Below are 12,955 nucleotides of genomic sequence, written 5' to 3'. Positions count from 1 at the left end.
CAGAGTTACCGAATAGCGACGGTGTTATAAGAGGGAACGACGGGGGCCATTACACGGCTTAATAAAACGGCAACCTGTTACCGGTTACCGGATTATTTCGGTGAATAAACGGCGAACGTCGCGTGCACGACCCGCCTTTCTTTGTCCGCTGGACGCAGAAAGAATGTCCGAGAGACGAGGAAACAGAGAAGGAGAGAATCGAGACAGAGAGAGAGAGAGAGAGAGAGAGAGAGAGAGAGAGAGAGAGGGAGAGAGAGAGAAAAGAGAGACGAATAGGTCACCGACCGACCGGTTGTCACTGACAATTCCGTCGAGCGACAGGTATGCCTACATTATTAGAGGGAACTAGGCCAATAGTGCAGGTTCACTAAACCACCGTAGACTGGATTACACCTTTAATTTCGTTCCTTCCGGGACCGGGCCCCGAAAATATTTCAGGTCACCAGTGCTCTGACCGAATTACACGAGAATCGTGTCCCCCGTGCCCGCTTATTGTTATTCGTCCGCGAAGGGTCCTCTTTGTCGCGTGCTTTGCTTTTCTTTCTTTCCTTTCTCGACTTTGTTCGCCTTCGGGACCCGATGAATCAGCCAGCTGATTCAGCGAGGACCGCACAATTCGGAGGAACAACATTTTGTGAATGTTGCTGAATAATAATCGCGGTTTTCCTGCCGGGAAACTGTTCCAACATGGTAACGCGGTCCAGCAAAAATACTAAAAATCAATTTTTATTCATTTTTCTTTGGATTTCGAATTTCGATCTTCCAATCTTTCTTTAAAATTACCTCCACGCATTTTTGTCAGAAATACGTAAAATCCGCGGTCTACTAATAACTAGACTGCGGATCTTTGTGCAAAGTAAAAAATGTTTGCATCGATTGCAAGACACAGGAGCAAAAATATTTCTTTCTTCTTTTAATTACTATACCAAGCCGAAACCAATACGCTGACGTCCTTAAATCTCTTTGACCCTTTGCACTCGGCGCTATTTTAATTCTAAAATTTTTCTTCCGTCTCAGAGTATTGTTATTCATACGAAACTGATCCGATTTCCACGTATAATATTTAAATGTTTAGTACACTATTAAATACAAATTTTGTAGTGCAACAAATATTGTGTAATACGTAATTTCTTCGAAATAATGCCACAAAAATTTTTAGTGGCGATTCAGAGTCACCACCGGACTGCAAAGGGTTAATCTGTCCACTGCTTTAAATTGTGGTTGCCCATTTTTATTAATAACTAGACTGCGGATTTTATGCATTTATGACAAAAATGTATGTAATTTGAAACAGCAGAAAGATTAAAAACATTGGACAATGTCAACACATTTTTCACAACTTATTAAAACCACAAAAGAGAGGACTAAATTCATATTTGGCTCCTGTGTCCAATAATTAATGCGAACAATTTTGCATTAAGTTTCGCAGTCTATTAATAACATATGAACAATTATGTGTTTCAAACTCTGCCGAATCTGAATCGACAAGGTACCGTGTAACCCGTAAAGGTGTTTTCGGAGCACAAAGGGTAGGCGTTCGGTAAGGAAAAAGATTTTTTTGCGAGCGCGTAGGGGTTTGTTAATGAATACATAGATGACGATCGTAATGCGAACGAAATCGAGTCGGTCGATTAACGTTCTGGAACCCGTTCGTGCGCTCGTGCAATACGTGCGACGAGTCCAAAGCTCGTTGCTCCGTGGAGATTCGTGCGCGCATTGAAATTCCCTCCGATCTCGGCCGGGCAGAGTAGCCGATTTTTATCGAGAACACGACTGGTTACCGTGCAGAGCTCATAAACCGCCATTCGACATCGGGGCACGGGCAGCCACGTAAGGAATACGAAGTATCACAAGGTAAACCCATTCGTGGTATTTCAATCGCCCGGACAGAAACCGTTCGAAACCCGTTCGGACTTCGGACCGTACGCAACCGAGGCTCTCTTGTAAAACCGTGCCGCGTGTGTTCCTCGACGACCGTCGCGTGTCCATCCTCAAAACCCTCCGCGTTTATTTAAAACAATATCCCCACCGTCACTCACTTCATCAAAACGCGCCTTCGAGTATACGAACAATACATAGTCGATATAAAATCGGGAAGTTCAAACTCTGACTAATTTTCTGAAAACTCTTCTTCTTCAACCATTCAATTCTAATCATTTATTTATATTTCTAATCATTTGAATTTTATTTTTACTGACTGTTGAATTATGTTACATTCCAGTTTGAAACGTTTCTAAGTGCATCCGGGTTATGGTACCATTTAAAAAAAAAAAATTCTCGCTATTTTCCAAAGTACCATTAAAGTACCATTCTACTAAAAATGGTAATTTCAGGTACCTTAACACTAGGTTTACGGGACCCGTCAAAATGACGGATTCTAATATTTTTAATTTACGATTATTGTGTTTGAGAAGATCCATCTATGTGGAATTACTCAAGAAACTTAGTTCCTTAGGCATATATTATTTAAAAAATGGCTAAAAACTTGGATAGACACATTCCTCTTACTTTTAATGCCCCGTAAACCTAGTGTTAAGGACACGAAGTACCCCAGACAGCTCCAATGTTGGGAATCTGATTATTAAATGTTGCAACTAAATTGTCCAAGAAAATGAAGGGAACAAATACGTGAGATTTAAATGGTACGAAAATACTTTGACCGCTGACCACGCCTTTCCGGACAAGTGAGTTACAACCTGCTTAAAAATGAAAACTGTCACCGAGAATAAACTCGGATGCAGTGGCCGCTCTATTAAATAATTTCGCGATCGAACAAACAACTGGGACGTCGGCAGTAATTTCCAATGAGAATCTCTGACACGCGTCGACGATTACAATCGAACTGGTTCCTCGAAGTTGCACCGGCACGCTCGGAGTGATCCGGCGCAAAACCGGACGTAAAATCGATATTCTTTCGTTTTTCGTGACGACTCGTGGCGCTTGGCTCCACGACGAGATTATCGAACGTTTCTATTCCGGCGTTCATCCTTCGAGCGAGTCAACGACCGGACTCTTCGAATTCTGTACGTACGGTTCTCGTTCATTCACGTCCCGCGAATCGTATCCGAATTCCGAGATAATCGTGGGAGGAACGTGGACGAATTGTATTTCGGAGATTCGGCGTTCGTGTCGCCACCGAGACCAGTGACGTTGAATTAGCACTCGGCGCAGAGGAACGCCGTGTCCGGAATATTAGAAACGTTATCGCGACGGTACCGCAAACTCCGTGCGAATCGCACCGCCCCGGTGCCTAGGCAACCAGTTTCGAACGATTGGTATTCTATTCGGGTGCCATCTTGTATAGCAAATGCCACCTTAAGCTGTCACGCAAGCTTTTATCAATATTTAACACGTTGATTGGCGGCCGAACATCTTCCCACGGGAGCCGTGCGCGACGCTAGATTTCCGTTGATGGGCTACGTGATGGAAAAATCATTGTACCATTCAATCATTCAGCCGTCTGTCTATGTCCTATTCTTAGACGGCACCGGACGCATCTAGATTTTCATGCGGAATGCAAATTTTCTGCTCGATACTAATCTACTTCGTCTCTCAATCGTTTTAATCAACTTAAACGAGCATTATTGTTACTGCTTTATATCTAATTTTTGTTGTAAACGCCTAAAATGCCCAGTCTATCATACGTTTTCTAGAATTGTATTAAAGTAAATGAGAACTGCATTAAAATTATTAAGAGAAATGCAAATTTTCTGTTAGATACAAATCTACCTCGTCTCTCAATAATTTTAATAAACTAAAGCAAATATTATTGTTACTGCTTTATATCCAACCATTTTTGTTATAAATGCCAAAAATCCTCAGTCTATCATACCTTTTCTACAATTGTATTCAACTAAATAAGAACTGTACTGAAATTATTAAGAGAAATGCAAATTTTCTGCTGGACACAAATCTACTTTATCTCTTAATAGTTTTAATAAACTGAAACGAATATTAGGATGCTCTAATGTTACTGTTTTATGTCTAACTACTTTTGTTATAAACGCCTACAATCCCCAGTGTATCATATCGTTTCTATAATTTTCTTAAACTAAATAATAACTGTAGTCAAATTTGTCTCCATATCGACATCATCAAAAGTACGTATATAATTCCTGAATTTAATTATGTACATAATAAAATATCAGTGCATATTGTTCATTGTGTTCGTTATTTAACGGTACGATTAGACATGCGAATTGAAAATACTCTGCGTCGATTGTGGGAAGCAGTAATTAAATTAAAACTTAATTTAATCCCTCAATGACCTTGATACGTTGGAAACAACGCAACAGTGTTATTAGATTTTTCCAATTATTCACACCGTTTCATGTTTCACAACTTCTTCGGCATAAAAATCTAGTTACGATGCATAATCTAATCTCAGGAAAATGTTTTCAGTATTTTAAGAAACTGCTAAAATAATATTCTGTCATGCAGCTCATCAACCTAAATAATTGTACTGTTATTAAAACTATTTCATTTATTATAAAAACTATTTCACTATTATTAAAAGTACGGTATAGGCCTTGATGATTGTGCTTGATTGAAGGAAATTTTTCATTTGGAGTTATCATAGTTGAACGGTTCCTTTTAGCTAACTTGTTTCGCTGCTTTTGAATAATGGACTGTATCCAACATGGCGGACGGAGTGGATCAGAATATATAGACGACCGGGAAGAAATGCTCGTTTCTAATGACGGCGAATTCGCCGAAGCGCAAGGGGAAATCCGTCAGGATCATTGGAATTGTCGACCGTCAACGTTTACCGGGAATGAATAATTGATTGGCTTTTTTCGAGCTTCCCCGGTATACGGTGAATACTGAATTTCACGGGTCGGTGGGCCGAGACTCCGTGCTCGATATTTTTAATAGCTGTTTTCCAATAGCGGCCGGGCCGGTGTCCGACGAGGAAGTCTTCCTTTTTGAAACGTTATGTGGCACGTCGATGGAACGAGAGCCCTCTCTTTTGATACACGACGGGTTTTAAATAGTTCGACGCTCAAAAGGGTACACCTTCGTACCGCGACACAGGTGTAACGGGTCACGTTCGTTGACACCTTCTGACACAATGATCGCCGCGCTTCGGATTCTACGCTCCGACGAAAATTCTATTCAACATTTAGCACTATTCGACTAACTTGATGCTCAATAGAATTCATGCAAATGCAAATTTTGCGAAGCAGTCCGCGTAAACTGGAATGCTGACGACTTCAACGCCGAACCTACCACGGTCAAAATTATCGGTATTATATTTTACAATTACTGAAACCACAAAAATTCATTTATGGAAAATAGTGGAATTTCCTTGCCCGAGCGTTTAATATATTGAAAATTACTATAAGGTACTATAAATTTTATAAGACAATATTTACCCGGATACCGTTAACGCTTGGTAGGTTTGGTGTTAAGGATTTTACTGGTCAAATAAACTAACAAGCCCTGTGCACTGAACTATTACCTATACGGAATTTCGAAGAATTATCTATGCTAAGAGTGCACAAAATGTCTATGAATATCGTTACGAAAATATCTCCGCAACGTAAGTACTGGCCTTCGTTCGGTATGAACTCCATTATCGTCTCGCATAATTTGAATGTCCGGCTGAAACGCTGGGATAAAGACGAAATAAATGGAACGTGGGATATATTAAATCCATAAATCTCTGTCAGAGATTCCGGATCTGGGAATCCAAATAACGCGATAAAACTGGAGTCCTTCCGTGAAGGTATTCAAAACTCGTCGGCAAGATGGCGTGACGTTATCGCTGACGAAGACAGATACGCGACCGAGCGAACCGCACCAGATTAATCCCTCCCATTAAACAAAGATTAATAACGAATTCCAGAACTCGGAGTCCCGCTGTGAACTTCTGCCACAACTTCGGCGAACAAGATTCACAAATCTCTGAATGAACTCGGGAACACCAAACAGGAGAATCACCCGAAAGAATTCGCAACAGAATCGAGCAGAGCATAATCGTCCTGTCATTCAAACCTGTCGAACATCCAAATTGCAGGGAATTTTTTTAAAAAATGAGACAAACAAGGGGAATTTCGGGAAACGATCAAGGTGTTTTCGACACGACGGCGGCGACGTCGAAGTCGGTCCGTTTAGGGCCGAAGAAGAAAGAGGCGGTCACGCGACTCGAATTCGTGTCATCTCTCGGTTTTTACCGTTTCGTGCGAGCCTACGTGATCCAAAACGGTCGGCCGAGCGAAGGAACCGAACGCGGAGAGCCGCGGACACGCACATACATATTTGTAACACCACGACGACGAATAATTTCTTGCCCAACGAGATCCCCCTCGCGGCCTGTAGTATACTTTCACTGCGATAATGCGGCGCCGGTTTATATTTTTGGTCGCTTGATTCACGAAATCGTCGACGCTAATCGGCCGGCTCCTGCATGCATCGTTTGCTCGCCGAGCAACTTTTGCAGGAACGAGCAGATCCGCGGCGGGGAATCCCCTGCACGCCATTGCCGATCGCGTGTCGTGCCAACAAGTTCTGCGACACCGTTTTCAGGCCTCGCGGAATCGAACTAACTACCCGCGATAACCCTTTGCTCCAACAAAAATTTCATCGACCGACGAAAAATACAATTAGCCGACGGTAATGGCGGAGAAGTTCTACTTTCGATTCAAACATTCAAAGAACGTGTTCTAGAATCGTTTTTCACCACGATATGCCTTTACAGCAATTTTTAAACAAGTTCCGGTGCACTTTCAGCAGCGTTATTATAGCATTATGCAAAAATAAAATTGTCTGCGCCTGTTGCAAAGCAAGCACAGAAGCCCTAGAAATGTCCTTCTTCCCTAAATAATTTAAAAAATTCTTTCTTGAGTGCATCAAATCCGTGATGTACTTCCGAAGATGAAGACGTTTATGAAGATCCCTACGTGTTCGAATATGTCCACAGATCGTATTACGATGATTGCACACTCTTCCCTCACTGTGATGTGAAACTCAACTAATTTTTATGAAATGTAGACATCTATACGGAATTGCATTCCATGTAGGGATTTTTAATTGTATCCATTCGTATGAACTTGGGCAACAATATTTTTCATAGTCAACCGTGCACAGAGACGTGTCGATGCAGCTAAAATAAGAAGTTCAAATTCGAAGTTCATTTCGAATGTCTTTTTCGAAAAGAAGCTTGCAGACTGCGGATCTGCACGCAATTGTATTCCATGTAAGAATTTTTAATAGCATCCTCTCGTACGAAGGTACTTGGGCAAGAATAGTTTTCATAGTCAATCACGCACTGAGACGAGACTATAGCAGTTAAAATAAGAAGTTGAAAGGATCGAATGTCTCTTTCGAAAAGAAGCTTGCACGACAGCGAGCTGCTGTTTGCACATTTGCTTTTCTTATTTTCAAGTATGTATTTGATTTTCGAGTGTCTCGCGTCGGTTCGAACGAAAGCGGTGGAGGTTATGTAAAAATCTGTCCCCTTTCTTCCTCGATGGATCGCGATCGAGCGTCGGATCGATTCTCCACGGTGATTGCTCGCGGGTCTCCGCTTCTTACTTACACTCCATTACTTTATTTCATTTTCGTCGCCGCGCGTCTAACGAGCCACCGAGGAGAGCCTTCTCCCCCGGTGTGTGTTGTCCGTCGGAGCACACGGCCAGAAGACGGTCTCGGTAATTAGCGTTTAGTAATTAGCAATTAGCCGGGTGAACCGTATGCAAGAAGCCGGGTAATCAGCAAGTATTGTGTGCGCAAGGATGAAGGAAACACGCATGCAAATGGGTGCCCGGTGGTAACCGCCGCGGAGCAGAGAGCCCGTCTCGTTTCGAGACGTTTTCTTGCCAATGATAAACCATTCCACGCTGCCAACCGGCGACTAAAGGGCGCGCGAAACCGTACCGAAGCTTATTACACACCGCCGCGCCGCCCGGATAATTCTACGTAGCAAATCGAGAATGAATGTCCTTGAGCGAATCGTGTCTGCGAACCTTCGAACCCGATTTCTAGCCGCCGGTGCCCGGAGCTGTAGGACTCGAGTGCCATTTTCTTCAAACTCAATTTCCGAAGCCTCGTAGATCAGAATACCGCTACAATACGGTTGCTATACATCTTTCTGTAGATAGAGTTAGCTACCCCCCCTTGAAGAAGAGTCAATTGCTTGGCTCAACTCTAGCTCCGCAACTTTGAGAAACCCTTTCTCCCCCGTTTAGGGATCATCAGAAGAGAAATCTTCCTAATTGGATAAACGATCCGAGTTCGAAAGTTCGATTAACAATACTACTACAATATTTAGTACAATAGTTAGTACCGGCTACCCCCCTTGAAGAGCCAATTGCTTGGCTCAACTCTAGCTCCGCAACTTTGAGAAACCCTTTCTCCCCCGTTTAGGGACCACCAGAAGGGAAATCTCCGTAATTGGATAAACGATCCGAGTTCGATTGACAATACTACTACAATATTTAGTACAATAGTTGGTACCGGCTACCTCCCTGAAGAGTCAATTGCTCGGCTCAAGTCTAGCTCCGCAACTTTGAGAAACCCTTTCTCCCCCGTTTAGGGATCACCAGAAGGGAAATCTCCGTAATTGGATAAACGATCCGAGTTCGATTGTCAATACTACTACAATATTTAGTGCAATAGTTAGTACCGGCTGCCCCCCTGAAGAATCAATTGCTTGGCTCAACTCTAGCTCCGCAACTTTGAGAAACCCTTTCTCCCCCGTTTAGGGATCACCAGAAGGGAAATCCCCGTAATTGGATAAACGATCGAGTTCGAAAGTTCGATTGACAAAAATTTCCCTTCCGATGATCAAGAAGGTGGGTCACTCTATTCTCCAGCGATCTCCGAGAGCTCGACGAGAGCGCCAGGTTTCTGCCACTCGGCAAGAGTTCCGACAGGGTTATCGACTCCTCGCGAGCATTCCTTGCCGCGTGAAATAGAAACACCGGGTTCGCCGGGATAATTAGCGGTCGCATAATTAATTGGTCGTGGCGACTGCGAGGGCCCGTAGGTGTGCTGGCGCACCGTTGATTAGAAAAGCGCGGCGTTTCCTGGCGAGGGTGATTCCCGCACACACGCTCGTCCCGACGTCGTGATCATAGATCGTAATGCAATCGCGACTTCTCCACGGTACTTCGACCGTGACAAATTCGTTCTCCCTCTCCTATTCTGTTCTCTCCGCGGCTCTCCGCGACTCGGCGCGACGAAGGGAACGACCGAGCGACGAACATCACCCCGGATGGATCACGATCGTTCGATGGTCGTTTCGGCCCGGCGAAAGAATTCGATTCACCGCGGGAGTTCGACGCTCGATCGGGCGCCGCGCGTCAGCCGTCCCCGTGACGGAGGAGGAACGGTTCGCGGGTTCTTGCGGGACACAAAGGGGGTCGAACAACAACGGGCCCCGTGGGCTCACATTTCTCCGTGTTCTCCGTGGGGCCCGGGTCGCTCACGGGAACGATCCATTATTCCCCGGTGCCTCGGAATGCCTTTCTGACTCATTATGTCGGCGTGCGCGCGTCCCGCCGCGGTGGACCCTGCTTTATATTCCGGCTCAGGGGGGCCAGTCACGGGAAAATCGATACAATTTCGGCTGTTCGCCTTTTGTTTGGAACGATCGAGGGGGGATCGAGCGCCTCGCATAATCCACCAGACTCCCGAACAATTTTTGTGTCCCCCTCCACGAAGTCGACCGGGTCCTATTCTTCGAACAATTTCCGAATACACGGTCGTTACCGATAGTTTTCTCGTTGGTATTCAGACACTGTCTCTTAATTGTACGAAGCGTTCGTGCCGCGGCGGCCGACTAGCCTTCGCGGGCCGCAAGTCGACACGCATACCTATTGTACGCCGCCTTGAATTATTTAGGCCCGGGCCCTCTCCTCTTTGACTCGGTTTCTCGGGGCCCGACCGACCGACCGGGTCCATGTTCGCGTGACCGACGAGCTAACGATACTCGCCGCGTTCGAGACGGAGCGCCCGAGGTTCTTCGCGATCCACTGAACGCGTTTCATTTCGTGGTCGAAGCCTCGAAGAGGTAGTACCGCGCGTAACAGGTGTAAGTCCGAGGGAACGGCTACATGGCACGCGGGTTTAACCGACGGATCCGTAAAGATCTCCTCTCTCTGTCTCTCTCTCTCTCTCTCTCTCTCTTTCTCTCTACTTGCACATAGTTCCGATGAGAGAACACTTTTTCAGATCGAGGTGTATATCCCGCGGCGAGGCACATACATAATCACAGTCCATAAAATCCACGGGGACTAACGGCGCGGAGCCGCAACAGAGGAAGAAGAAGAGCGGCAGCAACGTGCACCGTGCAACAGAATCACTGATCTTGATCACTTGGTATCACCAGTATACGTGACTGCGTGCGTGCGGTGCTTGCGTGCGTGCGTGCGTGCGTGCGTGCGTACGTACGTGCGTGCGCGTCACTAGTCCACCCTCGTTTTCAAGAATTCACCGGGTTCATAGCGGAGTATCCTCACTTGGTTTCGGTTTTTTTTTGTTTTGTTTTTGGTTATAGGACTTACCTATCCAGGACGGTCGTCGACGACGGACGACCCTGATGATCCTCTCTCTTCTCCAACGACGTGTTCTCCGGCCGGGTTACACACGATCGGTCGCGGTCGAGAGAGATATATATATATATATATGTATATATATATATATTTCAAAACGGCAGAAAAAGAAAAAAAAAGAGGAAATACCGATAACGGACACCCGTGTCGCGAATCCGTTCTCCGGTCTCACACTTCGAGAAACAGTGTCGCGATCGAGATCGGCGGAGACACGGCGCACCGAAAACGATCTTTCGTTTAGTCTGTCCGGCTCCTCTCTCGCACCCTCATAGGTGGTGCGAGGTTCAGAGCGTGTGTGCGTGCGTTACTCGTCCGTTCGGTATATATATATGTATGTATCCCGGAGTCCCTTCTTTGCTGTGTCTCTCTTTCGATCCCGTCCCCTGAAAATTCACCGCGACACCGCACCGAACAGAAGTGAACTACTCGTGCGCCGCCGGTTCACGGTACCTTAAATACCTTGGCAGCCGCGCCGCCGCCACCGCCGCCGCCGCCGCCGCAGCACGCCACCGCCACCACCGCTGTGCGTCGTGCGGCCCCCTACCTCAAACCCGCCCCACGCCGCGCGCGCCGATTGGCGAGGGAGAGGAGCCGATGTGTGCCCGCCGGCTACGCCGGACCATGCTCTCTTCCTCTCCTGTCATCCTCTCTCCCCCCTCTCTCTCTCTTACGCTCATCTTCTTCCCCTCCCCTGCGCCCTTCTCCCTTCTCTGTCTCTCCCCTGTTCCCTCCCTTCCGCGCGTTTCTTCTCCCTTTTCCATCTCCCTCTCTTTCTCTCTCTCTCTCTCTCTTTCTCTCTGCTAACAACTCGGGTAATTCAACCACCGGGCCCTCCGCAGGACTCTCTCGGGCTTCTTCTTCTTCTTCGTTCCGTTCTTATTTTTGTTTGATTTTTGCGGGACTGTTTCGTCGCCGGAATCCCAGACGGGAATTTGTAGGACGCGTCTTAGGTATTCCGGTTCGATACGTTCCGAAGAGGATTCGTTCGGTTTTGCCGTTGTTGCATATCGGTCCGGAGAGTTGTTCGAGGGTCGCTTCGGATCAGGACGAGGAAGAGTCACCGTGGAGAGCCGGTGCGAGAGCAACCGATCCGATGCGCAATCGACGGTGCGCCGCAGACCCCCGGAGCCCCGAGAGAGGCCCTAGCGAGCAGGAGGCGCGCATTCGCGCTCCGTACGTCGGTGCGTGCGCATCCGTTTTCAGAGCGGGCTCGCTGGATCCTGGACACCTCGAGCTGTTCGCGACCGGTCCCGATCGGGCACCGAGATCCTCGGTCGATCCTCCCTGGTGACTTCGATACCCCTCGCGACGGTTACAGTGATCAGAACTTCTTTGTCCTTACAGAATTCTTTGCGAGAAAAACGATTAACTCCGAATCGGGGGAATATTGTGTAGGAGAAAGAAATTGTGGAGATTCTTGCTCGCTACATGCGATCGATATTTCTTTTGCGAATATACGGCGTCTCCGCACGAGCAGCGTGTTCGATCTCGGCGCTTAGAATTTATCGTCGAGAATTTTACAGTGCAAGGGGTTAACGCGAATTTTAGATGTTGAAACCTCGGATCCTGGTGTCCGTCTCGTTTAGACGAAAGTGCATTGCGCAGGGTAGCCTCCAGGTACACGTTCTCGAGCATGATTCATTCGCGGCGTGTCCTACACCATTGCCCCGGGACAATGTCGAAATTATGTTAAGGTCTATCCGGCAGCTCGAGATGCTTGTCCGCGGGATTGGGAAATGCCGTTGGTCGCCTAATTCGCTGACTCACTATCGCGTCGATGGACGCGCGGCGGGACACGCCGATTCCATGGATCGGATCTCCAGGCGGATCGAAACGAGCTCGGGGTTTCTTGGAATGTCACCGGTCAGGGTCCATTCCTCGAACCTTCCACCGCCGATGGATCGATCTCTGTTAGGGGAATTTGCTTGTTTGCTTCCTAGTTTTAACCTTCGCTACATGGCTGGCGGGACTTTTCTAGAATACCGCGAAATTTTCGAGTTCCGAGAATTTGGGACCATTTCTCCTTCGTTTCAGCGATAGGAAAATGGCCGTATACGCAAATTTGCTAGTTTCAATGTACTTTCTATTTTAATTTACCGTTATCGAGGGGAGAGCTGGGCAATTTTATTGGGCGTGAGTGAATAAAAACTGCTTATAGTCGACGATTTTATATTGTATTTTTGTATACATTGAACGTAACCGAGCGAATTTGTGTTACGACTCAATAATTTGAGAAAAATCCGATTTTTAGGTTAATTATTTCCCGTCGAGCTTCTTCGACATTTTTGCTAGCTTGTATGATATATCTAGTAATCAATGACCATTTTATAATATTAATACTTCATGTTTATTCTTTGTGAAAATCCTTGTATGAGTTCATTAAGGCACCCATTCACTAG

The 12,955-nt window shown here is 46.2% G+C and overlaps 1 protein-coding gene across 1 annotated transcript in view; it reads right to left on the bottom strand.

Annotated features, from left to right (window-relative positions):
- Nucleotides 1-10,846, bottom strand: part of LOC143359483 (uncharacterized) — an 82,189-nt gene extending 71,343 nt beyond the window's left edge. Inside the window, exon 1 of the mRNA XM_076797423.1 lies at nt 10,509-10,846. The gene's annotated coding sequence lies outside the window, so the exon portion shown is untranslated. The remainder of the gene's footprint in view (nt 1-10,508) is intronic.
- Between the last annotated feature and the right edge of the window lie 2,109 nt (nt 10,847-12,955).

Source organism: Halictus rubicundus, chromosome 12, assembly GCF_050948215.1.
Source record: "Halictus rubicundus isolate RS-2024b chromosome 12, iyHalRubi1_principal, whole genome shotgun sequence".
NCBI classification, from domain to species: Eukaryota; Metazoa; Arthropoda; class Insecta; order Hymenoptera; family Halictidae; genus Halictus; species Halictus rubicundus.
The sequence above is the reverse complement of the archived record's forward strand: the minus strand, read 5'-3'. Positions and strand labels throughout refer to the sequence as shown.